A 17304-nucleotide genomic window follows, 5' to 3' on the forward strand; every position below is an offset into this window, starting at 1 on the left:
TATTATTATTATTATTATTATTATTATTATTATTATTATTATTATTATTATTATGTACCTACGAATAAGTCAATTAGGACTACGCAAATTATTTTGACGCGTGCATTTGCCTCCCTTTGTGACCATATTTCCTTCGTTCTTTTATTGTGGGCTTGCTTTCTCTCTTCAGACCTGGTTTTTGATCTTTCCTCTTGGTCATCTTGCCAATTATGAATTTGTCCTGTTCTGTACATCTGCCTGGTCAGTTTGCATGGGGCTTTAGCACTGAATTGAGTAAGAGCTAGGAATAACCCTGCGTGAGACACGGCGCGTCTCAATGGCTGATGGGGGAATTTTCCGCAGATATGCAGGACAAGTGTGAATAAGGCATCGCCAAATTGGGCAAAAATGGTCAAGGGCCACGAAAGCAGAAGAGGGTTTATCCCAAGGAGACGGAGAGAGAATGGAAGAACCAACTCAAATCCACTTCGCGACTGACTTGTAGCAAGCGGCAAAATGGTCAGCATCTGATCACCAGAGGTGCGGCTGGAAATTCATGTTCTGTAACTAACAACTCCAGTCTAGCGAGATGGAAACATAAAGGCAGAGTTAGGAATGAAAAAGATGACTGAAGCTGTATGCAAAACCCAGCTTCCATGGTGGGGTTATCTGAGGCGAATGGAGGAAAGTATGTTACCTAGGAGAATAATGGACTCAGCTATGTAGCGTAAGGGAAGAGAACAAGACGACGATGGTTAGACAAGCATACATACTTCTCCATTACTGACTGTTACATCTTACAGCCTTCAGTCTGCAAGCCTGTGCGATCCTTTATTTGTAGCTGTAGCTCCATATCTCTCACACATAAATCATTAGAAACTAAGTATCAAAATCGTCGTCGGCGATAATTTCTATTAAATATAATTAAACGTCGAGATGCCCTTCGTGACGAAAGTAAATGAAGACGTAAAGTATAAAAACAAACCCAGATGAAATGAAGTTACAGTCTTATAATCTTACCGATACTAGTCTTCATGGCAAATACTTGTAATGTGAAGCGACCACCTTCACCAAAGAAAACAATACAGGTCATAGGAAAACATTTTAAAATGAATCAGAGTTACTGAGGTCAACCTTAATGAAAATTTAAGTTACAAAACTGTTAGAGAAAGCTATTTCTTACCAACGTGAAGGTGGATGTAAGACGTCTTTACACCATAATTAATTACAATTTATTTCTGATACAAAGAGCGACGGACAAACTCCTATATGATTTTAAAATGTGAAATGATATAAAGTATGTTACATTAGGAAATTTAAATTTCTTTACCCCAAGAGAAGCCAGAGCTCCCGGACAATACGTCCGCTCTACATGATGCCGAAAATAGAATTCAGACAGGCAGCCCGCGACGCGCTTCCTGAAGGTAGCCCGCGCTGGATGGTACAACCGGAAATGGCACAATAAAATTAATGACCAATGACAGCACAGGATTTACCGTTAGATTTACCTAAACCAATCAAATTTAAATGTTTTATTGGACGCTTGTTAGGAAACATCTCGAAGCTTGCATCATGTGCAAGTCCCAGAAACATCAACACGTGTGGTACAGAGTGTACCGCAATTTTTCGACCATAAGACTTAATAAAATTTTAGATCATTCAAAATGTATTTGAAGAAGGCCACATATATAAACTCTCACAAATACGAGCCCCGCAGCCAGAGGAGTTAACCATACATGATTTAAATCTCAACTAAGGAAGGAAATCAAAAACGATGCCCGATGCAACAAGCCCAGTACGCTGAACATTCAGTAAAGGAGACCGTCAACAAAAATTATGGATGATAATACATAATCACCTGACTTTTCGGCTGTCTCACTCAATGATCAGCATACAAGTCTTTGGTTCCGAGAGTTCTCACGAATAGTCATCGATTTCTACTATAGTTACAATTAATGTAAGTATAATACAGAGACAAGGGCTCTAACTTTGCCATTTCGTTAATAAATAAATAAACATAAAATTTCGCCAATAACTTTGGGAAGAAAAAATCAAAGATGTTGAAATTAACTGCGTGGAATTTGCAGTCAATTTTGCTAGAGCCTGACAGTTGCAACAACACAAATCAATCCCTTGGAAGAAATAGCCAACAAAAATATATATTTGAAAATCTCTGTAGAAAGAAACAAATCTATTACAGGCCCAGAAAACCAAACATGCCCTTATATATAATGTTCAGACAGGCAAGTTAATTTAAGTGGTAACGTTTTATTTTACTGAACAGGTGGACAATATTATACGTAAATTCCAAAAATTTTAACAACACATCTTGATCGAATGGAGAAAGTAAATAAATTCAAGTACCTGGTAGAAATAATTCAAGAAAATGGCTTAGAAAAATCTGCTGTAAGAAAAAGTTTGCACAAGATGGAAAGAGCGTATGCCATCACTAAGAATGTTTACAAGAAGAATTTCTCATCTAAAAATCTTCCCATAAGGCGCTACAGTACAGTTCTGAAACCAGAATGTCTTTACACAAGTGAATTTCTAGTCTTGAACTATTGTTTAGATAAAGTGGAAGTACTAGAAAGAAGAATCTTGAGAAAATTATTCGGTACAATGAAAACAACAAAACAATGGAAATGAAGACGTAATGACGAAATATATCAGAACATAAAAAGTATAACAGATATTTTCTGGACGTATCTAACAGATTGACAAAAAAGGGAAGCAAGAACCTTTGGGAGAAAAAATCAACAACACGCTGGATACAAGAGGTAAATAAATATTTAAAGAGAAATAAAATTAGAGAACAGGAAACTACAGAAAGAGAGATTTTAAAAAGGAAGTTTTAATAATGGAAATATTCCAAGGAAGAATGGAAAGGAAACCCGGTCCAAAGAACTCTGAGGAAAAAACAAGAATAACAAAGCATAGTGCAATTATGGAGGAATTCTGGAAGAACGGAGTAGGAAACAAAATGGAAGGATGAATTGAAAATGATATCTGGTTCCAGGCAGGCCTCATCGTAAAGAAGAAATAAACTTCATTATTCCTGAGAATATATCTAAAACTATCTCAGTAACAATCACAATAATTGTATGAGGTTAACAGTAAGAGAGGGGTCAAAACACTTAAATTCACTATTTCGGAAGTAATTAAACAAATAAACTCCAATGTTCCTGACAAACCTCTGGAGTTATACTACCCACTCCACACACTTGTACGAAGTTTTGGGGTTTGCATGTACACCAGGCTTTCAGGTGCTCCGAGAAGTTGTCTCGGCGTAATCCACCGCTGTGACGAGAACGTAACACTTGGTCACGTGTTCGGCCTCCGTCGTAAAGGAGACGTGCTTCGAAACTTATGTCATCATAAAGTCCAAACAACTCTGGTGTCTCCCACGGGATAACTCAACTGGAAGTACAGTACATAACCAATGCAGCAGGCACTGTTCTTGTCCACCAACAGGCATGTGAACTTATAGTAGTTCCCACTTAAAATAGAGGAATAATGGACAGTCGTGAAGAATGAAGTCAGTAGAGCTCCTGAAGAAAGGTTATGGTGAAAGAAATTAACAACTAATCGATAACTCATGAAGGACGAAAATCTAAGAATGCAAAAAGATCATAATGATATTGAGATTATGAAGTTGATCGGGATCAGATGCCGGGAACTAATAATTATCTACAATCTGTATAATAATCAGTCTGCAGTGATAAGGACTGAGGGTTTTAAAAAGAAGCAGCAATCCAGGTGGCAAGCGAAATCAGAGAGGAATTTGGAAAGGGAATAACAGTCCAAGGAGAGGAAATTATATTCTTATTTTATCTTAGTCTGCAGAAGACCTGGAGAAATTGCTGAATGGTACGGAAAGAATCTTGAGGAATGAGTACAAGATGAAAATCAATACATCCAAACAATAGTAATGGAGTGCAGAACGAAGGCAGAATTATAAGATTATGAAATGAACGTCTTAAAAGAAGTAGATAAATATTGTTACGTACCGGTACTTACATGAAGGGGCTCGTGACTCAGACGACCTGTGGCGTAGAGCTCGGTGGCCGGCTTACCTGTGAGTTCTTTGGTGATTCAACGGGAATGTTCTGTCTCAAATCTCGCAAGCTATAAAAAGGGAGGCTAGCCGCGGACAGTCAGTCAGAGTTGGAGTCCGTGGGGTGAGTCAGTGTGGCACTCATTGAGTTGGGGTTCGGTGGCTGGGCTGGGGACGACAGAGGTGTTGGCTCTCGCCAGTGTCCCACCGAGGTCTGAACCAGGAGCTGTTGTCGAGGTGTCGGAGAGACCAGTGAGTGTGTAACTGTAGGCGACAGAACGGTAGTCTGTGCTGTGTTTTCGTGTAATTCTGTGGACTGGGGATCGCCGTGAGCCAGCGAGGATAAATGGACCTGTGTTAATGTTCGCTGTTGTGAGTATCGTCCTGCTGTTCAATACTGTTGAGCTGTTTAGTCCTCCTTTGCATGGGACTGTGTGAAGTACATCTGTGGAGCCGAACCAACGAACAGACGTCGTGGGTTGTATAGCCAGGGGCACTGTATTCAAATCCAGCTGTCTACGCACAGTGGCTGTAGGAGATGATCGGACTTTGGAAAAGTGATAGTAAGGATTAGTATCCCAGGTAAAGGAACGGGCTGGACCCTTGCTGCGTCGTAAGGTAGAGAGATTTGTAAATAGACTGTTTTATAGTGTGGCCATTCATAACTTGTTAGAATTGTTTGTGTTTAAATATGTATGTGTGTATTTATTAGGCCAACCTGAAATAAATTAGTTTGATGAAAAAGATGGAGTTTTATATTCTTAACAATATTATTACGTGGGTAATAGAATAAATAACGAAGGCATAATTAATTAGAACTAAATATACAGACTATAACAAGCAACGAAGTCCTCTCTTAAGAAAACAAATTCGCTCACTTCACCTTAATTAAGGTACAGTCCCAAAATTTTCCTGGTGTGGAAATAGGAAACCACGTAAAACCATCTTCAAGGCTGCCGACAGAGGGGTTCGAAACCACTATCCCCGGATACTGGATTCTGGATACTGGCCGCACTTAAGCGACTGGAACTATTCATCTCCGTCTTTCCCATTTTTAGTGCTCCAACTTACTTTAAGAATCCGAATCACACAGCCGTGACTTCCTGACGCTCATAGTTATCGTCGATGTCACTACGCTATCATTCCAACAGGTGAACGTACACTTGCTTACCGTAATTTCACCACACACACACATGCTGCACTCTCCCACGCTTCCCCCCATGCGGAAGGTAATTAGCATACAGCTACATTTCCATGGAACACAAACAAAGAGTTAATTGTAACTAATTTGTAAGTGAGGTCTATTTGAATTGAAAATTATTGGTAAGCTCGTTAGATACGTGCTAGAAACCGGTCATAATCTTGCTGCATCCAGTTTTCATTCTTATAACACGTTGTGGGACTTTAACTTTTGCGTTTCTGCAAGCTTACCAATTATTTCTGCATGATCAAAATTGTAAAGCAACAACAAATGTGTAATGAAAGAATAAGAAATATATTTTAAAGACAAAATAGACAAAACGTCGCCTGTTACAATGACTAGCATCAGTTTTTCGATATAGACATTAATGTGCAAGTATTTCTATCTAAGAGTGTCTGTATTAGCTTTACTCCTGTGTTCATAGAATTCGACTATTTGTTTGATAAGTCTGTCCGGATGCATTCTTTTAATATGTCCATAGAATATTAACCTGCGTTTTTAAATGTCAATGTAAATATTAGTGTATTATTTTATTTCTGTCTGCCTCTCAGTCGGTATTGTTTGTTGGCCAGTTTGAGCCTAGAATTTTTCTTATGATTTTGCGTTCTTTTTCCTCAATGTCTTCAATGTCTACTTTCCTGTTCAAAATTAGCATTTATGATCCATAAAATCATTCTCATTTCATTATTATTATTATTATTATTATTATTATTATTATTATTATTATTATTATTATTATTATTATTATTATTAAAATCTCCTTTTCAGCCTCCACCCGCTGGCAATATCTTTTCATCCTTTCTCTTACTTTCTTCTTCTGCTCTTCTGTGTAGGACCTCCCATTTCTCAGTAGCTTTCCTCCAGTCTTCTTAAAACCGCGTAACTTTTTGACGAGTCGTCTAAATCTATTTCAGTCCGTTATATAATCCTGTGGAATCCCCCATCACGTCAAGTTCAACCCCACTTCTCGAAGTAATTTCAGCTCTGTCTTCCCCTTCGTGAAGAATTAAAATATTGACTTCGTCAGTCTGTTACTGTCCATCCACAACAACTGTCCATAGAACTGAACCCTTCTCTACCTCATCAATTCAGCAACTCCTTTTTTGATACAATTCTTTGTTAGATATGCGTCTCCTCATTACATTTTTAACATGTGGAACTAGAATTTGTCTTTTTTATATTTTTCCGTATATCTTCAAGGCCACCTTTTACAATCACACACAATCTTTCTACTGCATACAGTTTATCAAGTGCCTAGATGCCGCAATTTAGCCCCCTAAGATAGAAACATTTTGCTGGTAATCCAATATTATTATTAACTGTTCCAGCTCTCAGTGGGTAATCAAACTGCAAGTTGTTGCCTCGATTCTGATTCACGTGTGGGCATTACGAGTGCTATACATAGTTACGGTGCAAAGAAGAAGAAAACTGCCGAATTTCCGAACTGCTACATCCTGGTTAGACTCCTCCTGCTGAATGTGATCGATAGACTCATTTTTCAGTGATGTTGAGCGTCGTTTGGCTCTTCCGAACACTCATTGACCAGATGCTCAAGCTTTGAACAACTCTAGTCTTCGAAATATTGAGCAAGACCCATCTCTTATAAATTAATTTGAACGAGATTACACGTCCGATTGCGCAGCTCCGATAGCATTGTACTGTAACTATAACAAATATGTAGAAAATAGAATATATGTCTTTTTTAAACAAATGTGTTGCATAACTTTTGGAGTGACCCTCGTAAGTATAAACTGAAATGATAGCGGTTCATATAAATGATTCTATCGAAGATGTAGTTTTTCTCTATCTGAGCCTGAGGGAGATGAATTATAATGACTAGTGTAATGATTATCCGAGCACGACATATATTTTCTCTCTCTGCGGTATCACTATATTTGACTCTGCTGGAGAAATCCCTCGTGGCAAGTAAACATATAATGTAACTCCAACGTCTACCCTCAGGGCTGATACATGTTTGAGCTCTGTGGATTGAGCGATTTTCGTAACGCCAGATACGAAATACAATTTCAAATGCTTCCACCCTGTGGCAATCCTGTTCAAACATTCAAAATACAGCTAATTACGAGGAAATAAACATGTCATCGCAAAAGGTTTCTCAGCCAGTTTTAATGAATAGACGATCTACACTTAAACAGTATAATTCAGTTTGTACATCCACCATTATAGATTCTGAGGTCTTTCAGTTTTCACTCTGAAAAATATTGAGAATTTTCTATGGTCATAGTACCGATCCCTGGGGAACACCTGTAGTTATATACAGAAAGATTATGCTACAGAGAAATCGCGTCCACTAATTGGTGTTTGAATACAGCTATCTTACCCAATTAACTATGCACTTCCCCAATCATCGATAAGCAACTAGATCGGTACCCGCGTTTAGCTCCATCCGTCTTATCTTTAAAACATTAAACACTGACGACGTCTAACCTTCGACGGTTTTGTTTCGCTCTGCCCCCTTTACCCACCATAGCTGCGGCTATGATTCTCCAATGTTGCATATCTCCTCCATTCGCCTCAAATAATAATAACAGATATAACAACAATAACACTAAATTTTGAGACTGCAACAGAAGAAATTAATCTGCTGAAAGAGGTAGCAGAACAAACAATCTTGAGGATATCCATTGAAAAGACGGATTTAAGGTCAAACATAAAAGACAACACGACCCAACTGTGCACCAAGTATGGAACAATAGAACGTGGGCATCAGTTTAAATACCTTGATGAGTGGATCCAACGAAAGGGACTAAATACAGAGAACGTAGAAGCCAGAGTAAGAAAACAATAGAGGTATCATTCTACAGCACCCGGAACATATATAAGAAAAGGTGCTTTTTTTATAAATAACTTACGCAAATTCATCATCACAACACTGTCATAAAGACTGCATCTCTCTATGAATCAGAATGCCTTATCCTCTCTCAAAAATGTGAACTCGTCAAGTTAGAAAAAAGAGAGAGGAAGAAACTACTAAAACAGGATCTTCATAAGAAAATCCAGACAGGAAATCTATTCTAAGACAGAGAAGATCACGGTCACTATGCGCTAAGTGAGACCTGCTTCTCCGGTTACCTACGACGGATGGACGATTCTCGATGAACAAAACGCATTTTTAACAATTTCGACTCAAAACTAAGTGGTACGTTAACTTCAAAAAATACCTCGAAGAACTGGGCCTACGACCAGATGGCGCGCACAAACTGGACTTTTGCAGAACAATCATCGTGACATTTGGGATTTTCCGGGATGAGAAGTGGACAACTGGTGCAAAAGTTTGGATTAACGCCGTGTTCGACATAGTGAGCTGATGAAAATCTGCTGCATCAAACGAAAACTGAATAAGCGCCAGAATGTGTAATAAAACATCGTGGTCCCTAGCTGGCGGATTAGCGAATAAGAAGAAGAAGAAGAAGAAGAAGAGTATCCTGGATGGATTTCTAAGTCTAATGATGAATAACGGTTCATAAATGTATTTTACGTAGAATTAAAAATGCCATTAGTTTATTTCTATCACGTCAAGTTTATTCCAATAATTTTAAATGTTATCTTTATTCAGGAATTTCGCAGAAATACGGTGAATTGTTTCTGTACGCAGAAAATTTGCAATTCACTCGTGACTTGCTTTTGGAACTATTTACAGTCTGAGACCAATGCTGAAAGCACATACAGAATGTTGACGAATTTCCATGATAGCGCAGCAAACGCAGTGGTATTCTAAGCGGTATTCGTTGATTTTTATGAAGGTCTCCTTGGAGCGATGGAAAGTAACGACTTCCAGTTAGTAGTAGTAGTATTCTTTCGTTACGGCCTCTGTAGGATCACGAACAGCTTTTTCATCGTTTGGATTTCCTTTTTCTTCTCCCAGAACCTCTGCATTCTCCCCCCCCCCCTTCTCTCCCGTTCTTCAGCTGATATTTTCAGTATCCTCTTCTCCTGTCTCCCCCACTGGTACTTCTCCATCCTACTCCTGTACCTTTCTCTGTCATTGAGCTCTGGCATATTGCTTGGTGTATATTTATTTATTTAGTTCCCTCTTCCTTCCACCTTCATCTCCATCTCAGTCCACACAATCCTCTTAGTTCCCGTCTTTCCTTTCCTCCTACCCGTTGTCTCCCTTACTATCCATGTCCATCCTTATCACATGTCCAGCAAATCTTGCTCTTTTGAGTCTTATTTCTTCTGGGGTCGTATTCCTGTTTCGTTCGTTAATCTTCCTTCCCTTCTTTCATCTTCTCGTTTTGGTCCCAGTATATTTCTCAGAATTTGTCTTTCTTTTTTCTTTCTCCATTTTCTCAGCCTCATGCCCTCCACATTTGTTGGAGTAGAGTGGTTGGCCCGGCCACTGTTGTCACCAGGAATTAACCTGGTATTCACTTTAAACTGGATACGACTTTTGACATAGTGGTCTATCTATCTCGCGGGGACATAAGTCCGCTCGTATTATAATCTATACATCAGGAATTTTCAGCCTGGGGAGGGCACAACCCGCTCTACACCAGCGATAACACACGTGTCCTTGCACAGGAATGGCTAGAAGTTAAGCCGGCAACTTGTCCGTCCGCTCCATTAAGTGGTTATGCATACCTTCCAGGCGTTCTAAATGGCGATATGAACGGACCATTTTCCCTCACCAAATTTTCTGACATCACGCTAACTCTGGCAACCAGCGTGCGTCATGTATGTATACTAGGATAGTAGCATCATCTATACGTTGCTAAAATAGAACGCAGGTCCTTTATAACATGTTGCTTATTTCATTATAATATTGAACGCTGAGAAATATAAAATTAAAACAGTTTGAAAGGAAAACTACACGGTATTAGATATCACGCTGTTTTATTAGTGTGTCGAAAATTTTGTTCTCTCGGGACAACCAACGTTCAGTGGCTCTAATGTAGGAGTATTTTAACATAGATACCATTCTGATCTGTGCATCTCCCTGAAGTATGCATAGACAATTCTTCAACAGCTCGTATTCCAGTTCCAGAAAATATATCCGTACTTCTTTGTGTAACAGAGGAACTATGTCAGGGCCAAGTAAACCTCCGAAAATATAAATCTCAAATCGTAAATTCCTTATGGCGCAGAATCCTTCCGAGCCGCCTCAACCAATAATTTTTGCAATCGTTGGCACTGAATGATGTTTCCTTCCTTGTAACTTAATTTTTTAACACATGGCAATCCTTTTGTATGACCCTCGTAATAATTATTTGACCTACACCGTTGAGGGTTAGGAACAGGCTGTATCAGTGCCCCTATACTATCTACTCCATTCTACACAAGAAGGAATAAAGTGGCTTTATAACTCTGGTATTATGAAGGTCAAACTGGAATAGTTCGTAACGAAGTTAGATAATATCTTCTAGATATCCATTTAGAAATTAACAGTGTAGTGCGACATTTCGCACACAATGAGACCTCGCTCTTCTTGGCAGAGCAGATCACTTAACCTCCTTTCAGATCATCTCGTACTTTATATTCGTGCTAGTCAAATGGAAACTGCTGTAATGGAAATGTACTTACCACAGAACATCCCGCTAATATAACATAAATTCGTGACACATTCGCGAAGAAGAAAAAGAATAAATAAATAAATAAATAAATAACCTTTTGGTTAAATAAATCACCACTCATCGCCAACGGATGTAGCCGTGTAAAACACCGGATCTCGTGAGATCTCCGAAGTTAAGCAACATTGGGCGTGGTCAAGATTTGGATGGGTTGCCACGCGCTGTTAGTGGAGAGTAAGGAAATGTAGGAGCTAACCACCCTACTATACGTAAACTCCGGCTTAAGCACACATCTGCGGAGGATCGGACCTGCCTTCGGGCAGAACACACCCTTACCTTACCACTGATCTGCATTTAGGAAAGTCATCCAAGTGGCAGATTTTCTATCTGTACTTTACCTAGTCTTTTCTTAAATAATTTCAAGCAATAGGAAATTTATTGAACATATCCCTTATTAGATTAGAGCAGATGTAGGATGCAATAGTTACGTAGAAATGAAAAGGTTAGCACAGGATAGGGTGGCATGGAGAGCTGCGTCAAACCAGTCTATGGACTGATGACTCAAACAACAACATCCATTATTAAATTATTCCAATGCCTAACTCCTCTTCTATAAACGAATATTTGGCCAAATCTCTAACCTAATCTTCATATTGTGATCTTTCCTAGTTATTCGTCTACTAATGTCATTCCACGCCATCTCTCCGCTGACAGAATGGAACTGCCACATCGTCGAGTGGCTCGTCTCCTTTCTCCAAACTCTTCCCAGCCCAAACTTTGCATCAATTTCGTAACGCTACTCTCTTGTTCGAAATCACTCATAATAAATCGCGCTGTTTTTCATTGGATGTTTCAGTTCTCGAATAAAGTAATCCTGGTGAGTGTCCCATACACTGGAACCATACTTTACTTGGCGTCTTACCATCCTTACTACAACCCGTAAACACACTCATAACCATGTGCCGAGGTCTGTACACTTTATTTACAACCATGTTTATGTGATTACCCCAATGAATATTTTTCCTTATGTTAACACCATAACGCCGTAAGGCCTATGCCCCCATCAACGGAATAATGAAAACTGGGAGGACTTTTCCTATTTGTGAAACTCACAACCTGACTTTTAACTCCGTTTATCAACATACCATTGCCCATTGTCCATCTCACAACATTATCGAGGTCGTCTCACGTTGTTCACAATCTTGTAAGCTATTGAATACTCTATACAGTATTACATCATCCGCACATAGCCGTATTTCTGATTCAAGGTCTTTATTCGCATCATTCATATATATAAGAAAAACGTATGGCCCAATTGTAGTGCCTTGAGAAACTCCCCTCTTAATTATCAGATAATGCTTCGCCTACTAGAAATATAGCCACCCATCTGTTTCCTGTTGCAACACAGTAAATGTATCTTTCGATAATATATGCACTGAATTGCGCGAGAGAACCATCTGTCATATTGTATTCCCTCCCGCTGCTTGCGCGGCGAACAAAGAACGAAGCTGTGGAGAGTCTAAAAGTTTACAAATCCCCATTGTCTTTCACGCCGCAGACGTACGGGTGTTACTGACAGTTGACCCACGTTCACTTATCAACCTGCCATGACTGCTGACGTCACAAAATACAAGTCTGTGACGCTGTACAGAACCCCACTTATCCCCCCACTTCACCCGCCCCTCTGTCGGTCAGTGATTAATCCCAGCTTTCGTTTGATGTAGCATCCATTTCAAAAATATTGCCTTCCCTTCCTGAACTAAGGCCTCACCTTAATGAGAAGACCACATGTCTTCCAGGTCCGAGGGTACATATTGTTTTAAACATTCGTATATTGGGAAAGAAAGACAAATAATAGAGAAAATACCAAAATAATTTGAACTAACTTTTATAATTAAACCATGTAGGATTTGTATCCAGCTTATTCAATACACAATTTTGTTAACTCTAAAATTAACGCATCATATACATGTTTCCATCCTTTGAATCATCATCAGTACATAAAGGATCGAAACATATCTATGATTTTAACTCTCCATGTGTTAATTTTAGATATTACAATATTCTGTACTGAATATAGTGAATAAAATTGATATATTTTAATTGTAATTTCTCAATACGGATAAAAGATTAATGTTATCATATCTAAAAACACAATTTTCTTACATGGATCCACGATCTACGGATTTGTGCTGGGATCATGATAGTTCGTTTACCTCAATACAGACAAACATCTTCATTATAAACTGTTATGCCTTTCAGCGTTCAGTCTGCAAGCCTCTGTGAATTTACTGATAGCCAACACAAACCTCCATCTGTAACTAATAACGTCCCTTCCGCGCAAGTGAGGTGAATCGTTCGGTCAGCCAATGCAGTTCTCCTGAGCTTTTGCGCAACCAGATGCCATCTCGAAATCTGGGTCCAAATATTTTCTTCAGTATCTGCCGATCTATTTTCCCGATGTCTTTGATGTTGGTAGTTACTGATGACGTCTCCGTTGCGCAGAGTGCTTCTGTAAGAACGACTGTGTTGTAGTGACGAAGTTTGGCTTTGGTGGAAAGCGATTCTTTGTTGCGCATATTCCAGGTGATTGTGTAGGCTTTACGCAATTTTTATGCACGTCCTTTGTTAGCTATTCTTTCGTAGCAAGTGTTTCCAATAAATTCACCTAGGTACATGAAATGTGTAACTTTTAGATTTCATTATTATTATTATTATTATTATTATTATTATTATTATTATTATTATTATTATTATTATTATTATTATTATTATTATTATTAATATTTCAAACCTCCGTGGCTCAGGCGGAAGCGCGTCGGCATCTCACCACTGGAGTCCCTGGTTCAAATCCCGGTCATTCCATGTGTAAGACTTGAGCTGGACAAAGCGGAGGCACAACAGGTTTTTCTCCGCGTACTCCATTTTTTCCTGTCATCTTTCATTCCAGCAAAACTCTCCAATATCATTTCATTTCATCTGTCAGTCATTAATCATTGCCCGAGAGGAGTGCGACAGGCTTCAGCAGCTGGCAAAATTCGTATCCTCGCCGCTAGATGGAGACTTCATTCATTTAATTGCTGATCCATTCAAATGACTCAAAACAGGCTGTATATTTACACTTTCACTATTATTATTATTATTATTATTATTATTATTATTATTATTATTATTATTATTATTATTATTATTATTATACAAGCGAATGTACCACTAAGGATCACGCTACAAATTCATTTCTTTCTCTTCGTACGTTCGCTGGCCTGCTTCCATTGTTCATCTGTCCAGGCTCTTCAGGTCTTCTCAGTTCTTCATGCAGCTTGAAGCCCTCCCAAATTCTTCACTGTGTTCATAAACGTATTCCTTTTTAACAACTGGACTTCCGAGCTGTTTGACCTTTCCATATGCTCCTTCGTTTCCTTAATCCATGCTGTACAGGTCTTTTGTCTCCGGAAGTAAACAAATGCCTGTTTGCGTCCATTCTGTACAAATTATTTTTAGTTTTTCAGAGTTACTCATGGCGGGGTTCGAAAGGGCAATCACCCGTTTGCAAACTCACAGGTACACAAATCGACGTGCCAACTTGTTTGGTAGACAACGGGCAGTTGATTCCGTTTTAAATTATAGAATGTTCCTGAGGGAAGATGATATTTTGCCTTGCAAATTCCATTTAATTCCCAGTATAAATCCACAATTAGCTTCAACACGGGCAGCGAAGTGCCCCGCAAGTTCGGAATACTCTGAGCCTTATTAGAATAGCTGTAGAAAGAGAAGTATACGGTAGTAAATATTCCACCTCTAATTTAGTATCTGTTTCCCTACCCTGCAACAATATTACTTTCAGTGTATCTAGTTTAACCACCATAAGTCCCCGTAGGCCCCTGCTGGTGAGATGTGTTTACACTGTACTATGTCTTACTTTCATTGACCTGTCTCAGTCTCATCCTTGGCTTTGACAATATGAAATTGACCGAGGAATGAGCGATGCTAGTAATAACATAGCTTATGCAGCCAGTTCCTGTTATGAATGGTGGAAAAATATCGCTCACAGGGTCAGTTGGTGCATGCATTTCAGTGGGCTTGGCAGACTGATATGCAGTTGCAACTACTGGCTCGGTGAGAAAAGCAACGGGAAACTACCTCACTCCTCATTTCCCTAGTACGCCTCTTCAGTGACGCCTAGGCTATCTGTTGATAGCTTTCAGTGGAACTATAGAGGATCAAACCAGCCTTCGTGTTAAATACCCAACATACAACATACAAGTCTCCGTAAATTATGTTCGCTATTCTAGTTCAGTGCTGTATTAAGAGTGAATAACACGAATAAATAGTTTCAGTAGGAATAAGAATACAGATTAATAGTAATAATAATAATAATAATAATAATAATAATAATAGTAATAATAATCATAATAATAATAATAATAATAATAATAATAATATGGAAAAAGTTAAAGGATTAACTCTTGGTAGACAACTGAAAAACATAATTATCTTTCGGTGTCTGGCTTTTGCAGACGACCTGGCAATTATTTCTAATAATAGGAAAAAAGCAATCCATACTCTCGAAAAGCTTCAAGAAATTGAAGCCAAAACGGGACTTCAAGTATAATATGATAAAAACCAGTACATGGAAGGAGCCTCCCGGTTTCTAGAATGGCAAACTATGATGACTAAATTTGGAGAAATTTCCCAAGTAAATAAATTCAAATACCTTTACGAAAAATTTTCGGCCCAGTCTGCACAGAGGGAGTATGGATGAAAAGGAAATCTCATGGAAATTTATTGCCATACTGAAAAAATTTCAGACACTATCAGGAAAATGAGGTTGAAATACTATGGTCACATTCTCAGAATGAACAATGAGAGACTGACCAAAATAATTCTAAATCTTGCCCTCACACTGAAAGTTAAGAACAACTGGCTTAATGAAATAGAATCAGATCTTCAGGAAATCAACGTCAAACATGAATGTGTGAAGAACCGACCTGCTTTCAGAACACTGATTAATAATCCTTGTTTCGCGGAGCCAAAGCTTGAACTAATAAATCCTGAACAGAAGAACGTAAGAAGAATTTCAGTGAGAGGATGAAGAGAAAGAGAAGAAGGGAAAATCATTAGCTAAGTAAGTTCAAGCGTGCTCCTCAGTTGGGCGTAACGATGTGAAAAAATAAGGATATCGATAAATAATAATAATACGAGAGGAATAAGAATAAGGGCATGAATAAAGAATAAAGATTAGGATAAAGAATGAAGAATACCTTGTCGCGTTTCCGTACGGGTTATTGAATGAAGGGGCTCTTGTTAAGAAGCAGCAGGTCGTCATGCAAGGTAGGTACGAAAATAGGTAAAAAATTCAATGTAAATTTAAAACTTATAGTACTGTACTACTTGAAGTGATTCCACATACTGTATATCAGTTGATTATATTTGTAAGAAGAATTTTGTGAATGATATACATTTATTAAGGATGAGGTATGAGCTCAATAGAAAAATTGTTAGTGTAAATGGTATAACACTGTATTTTAGGAAAATGTCTTCTCCTCTTTTCTTTTGTAATTTAAAACTTAGTGCTTGATAACACTGTATTTTTGTGTATCATTTGCCACGTCCTCTGCAAATAAAGTATTTTTTTTATTTGATGAAGTGATATTAAGATAAAAATCGAGATTTAGTCATTTTGGTGAAATTCTTTTGTGACTGAAATTGAAAGGATTGAGTTTCTTCTTGCTTCTCACGAAGTTATTCCGCTGAATTCAAACAATTTATCACTGTAATAATGCTTTGTTTGCCAATTGTAATTTTACATTTTAATCCCATTTTTCTCCAATAATATTCTGCCAAATGTAACAAAACTTGTATGGTATGTGTATCACAGCTACGTTAAGAAACCTGCTTATGGAATTTTTAAATAGAAGGGATTTTTAAGTTCAAAATTTTAGAACTAAAAATTACACAATTATTTAGTACGATATAACTCCTTATATAAATTATGTACAGAAAAATCGATGCGTGGTGCTTTTAAAAGAAGTATTATCTACCTAATTACGAATTTACAATAACATTTTAATTAAATTTCATGATAAAAATGGAATTAAAACTTCAAATAAAATAAGTACTGTATTTGTGGAGTGGGGCTGCGAGTAATTTCATTGGCTTTCACTTGAAAAACAGGTCAAATGATCGCCACATTATTTATTCTTTACTGCTTAAAACATTTAATTTACGATTCTTCAATATCTTTGTGCTCAGATAATCAGGTCCGCTTGATTTTTAAAGAATTTTCTTAGAAAAGAGACTGTATTTTCTCTCTGTCCTTCGAAATTGTAAAAATTGTTCAGTATGATACACACAATTCCTTCGCGATTTCGACATCTGTTTGTCTATTTTCTAATAAATAATAGTAGTGCTATTTACTTTACGTCCCACTAACTACTTTTATGATTTTTTCAGACGCCGAGGTGCCGGAATTTGGGTCTTGCAGGAGTTCTTTTACGTATCAGTAAATTTATCGACACTGGACTGACACATTTGAACAC

This window comes from Anabrus simplex, chromosome 13, assembly GCF_040414725.1.
Source record: "Anabrus simplex isolate iqAnaSimp1 chromosome 13, ASM4041472v1, whole genome shotgun sequence".
NCBI lineage: Eukaryota > Metazoa > Arthropoda > Insecta > Orthoptera > Tettigoniidae > Anabrus > Anabrus simplex.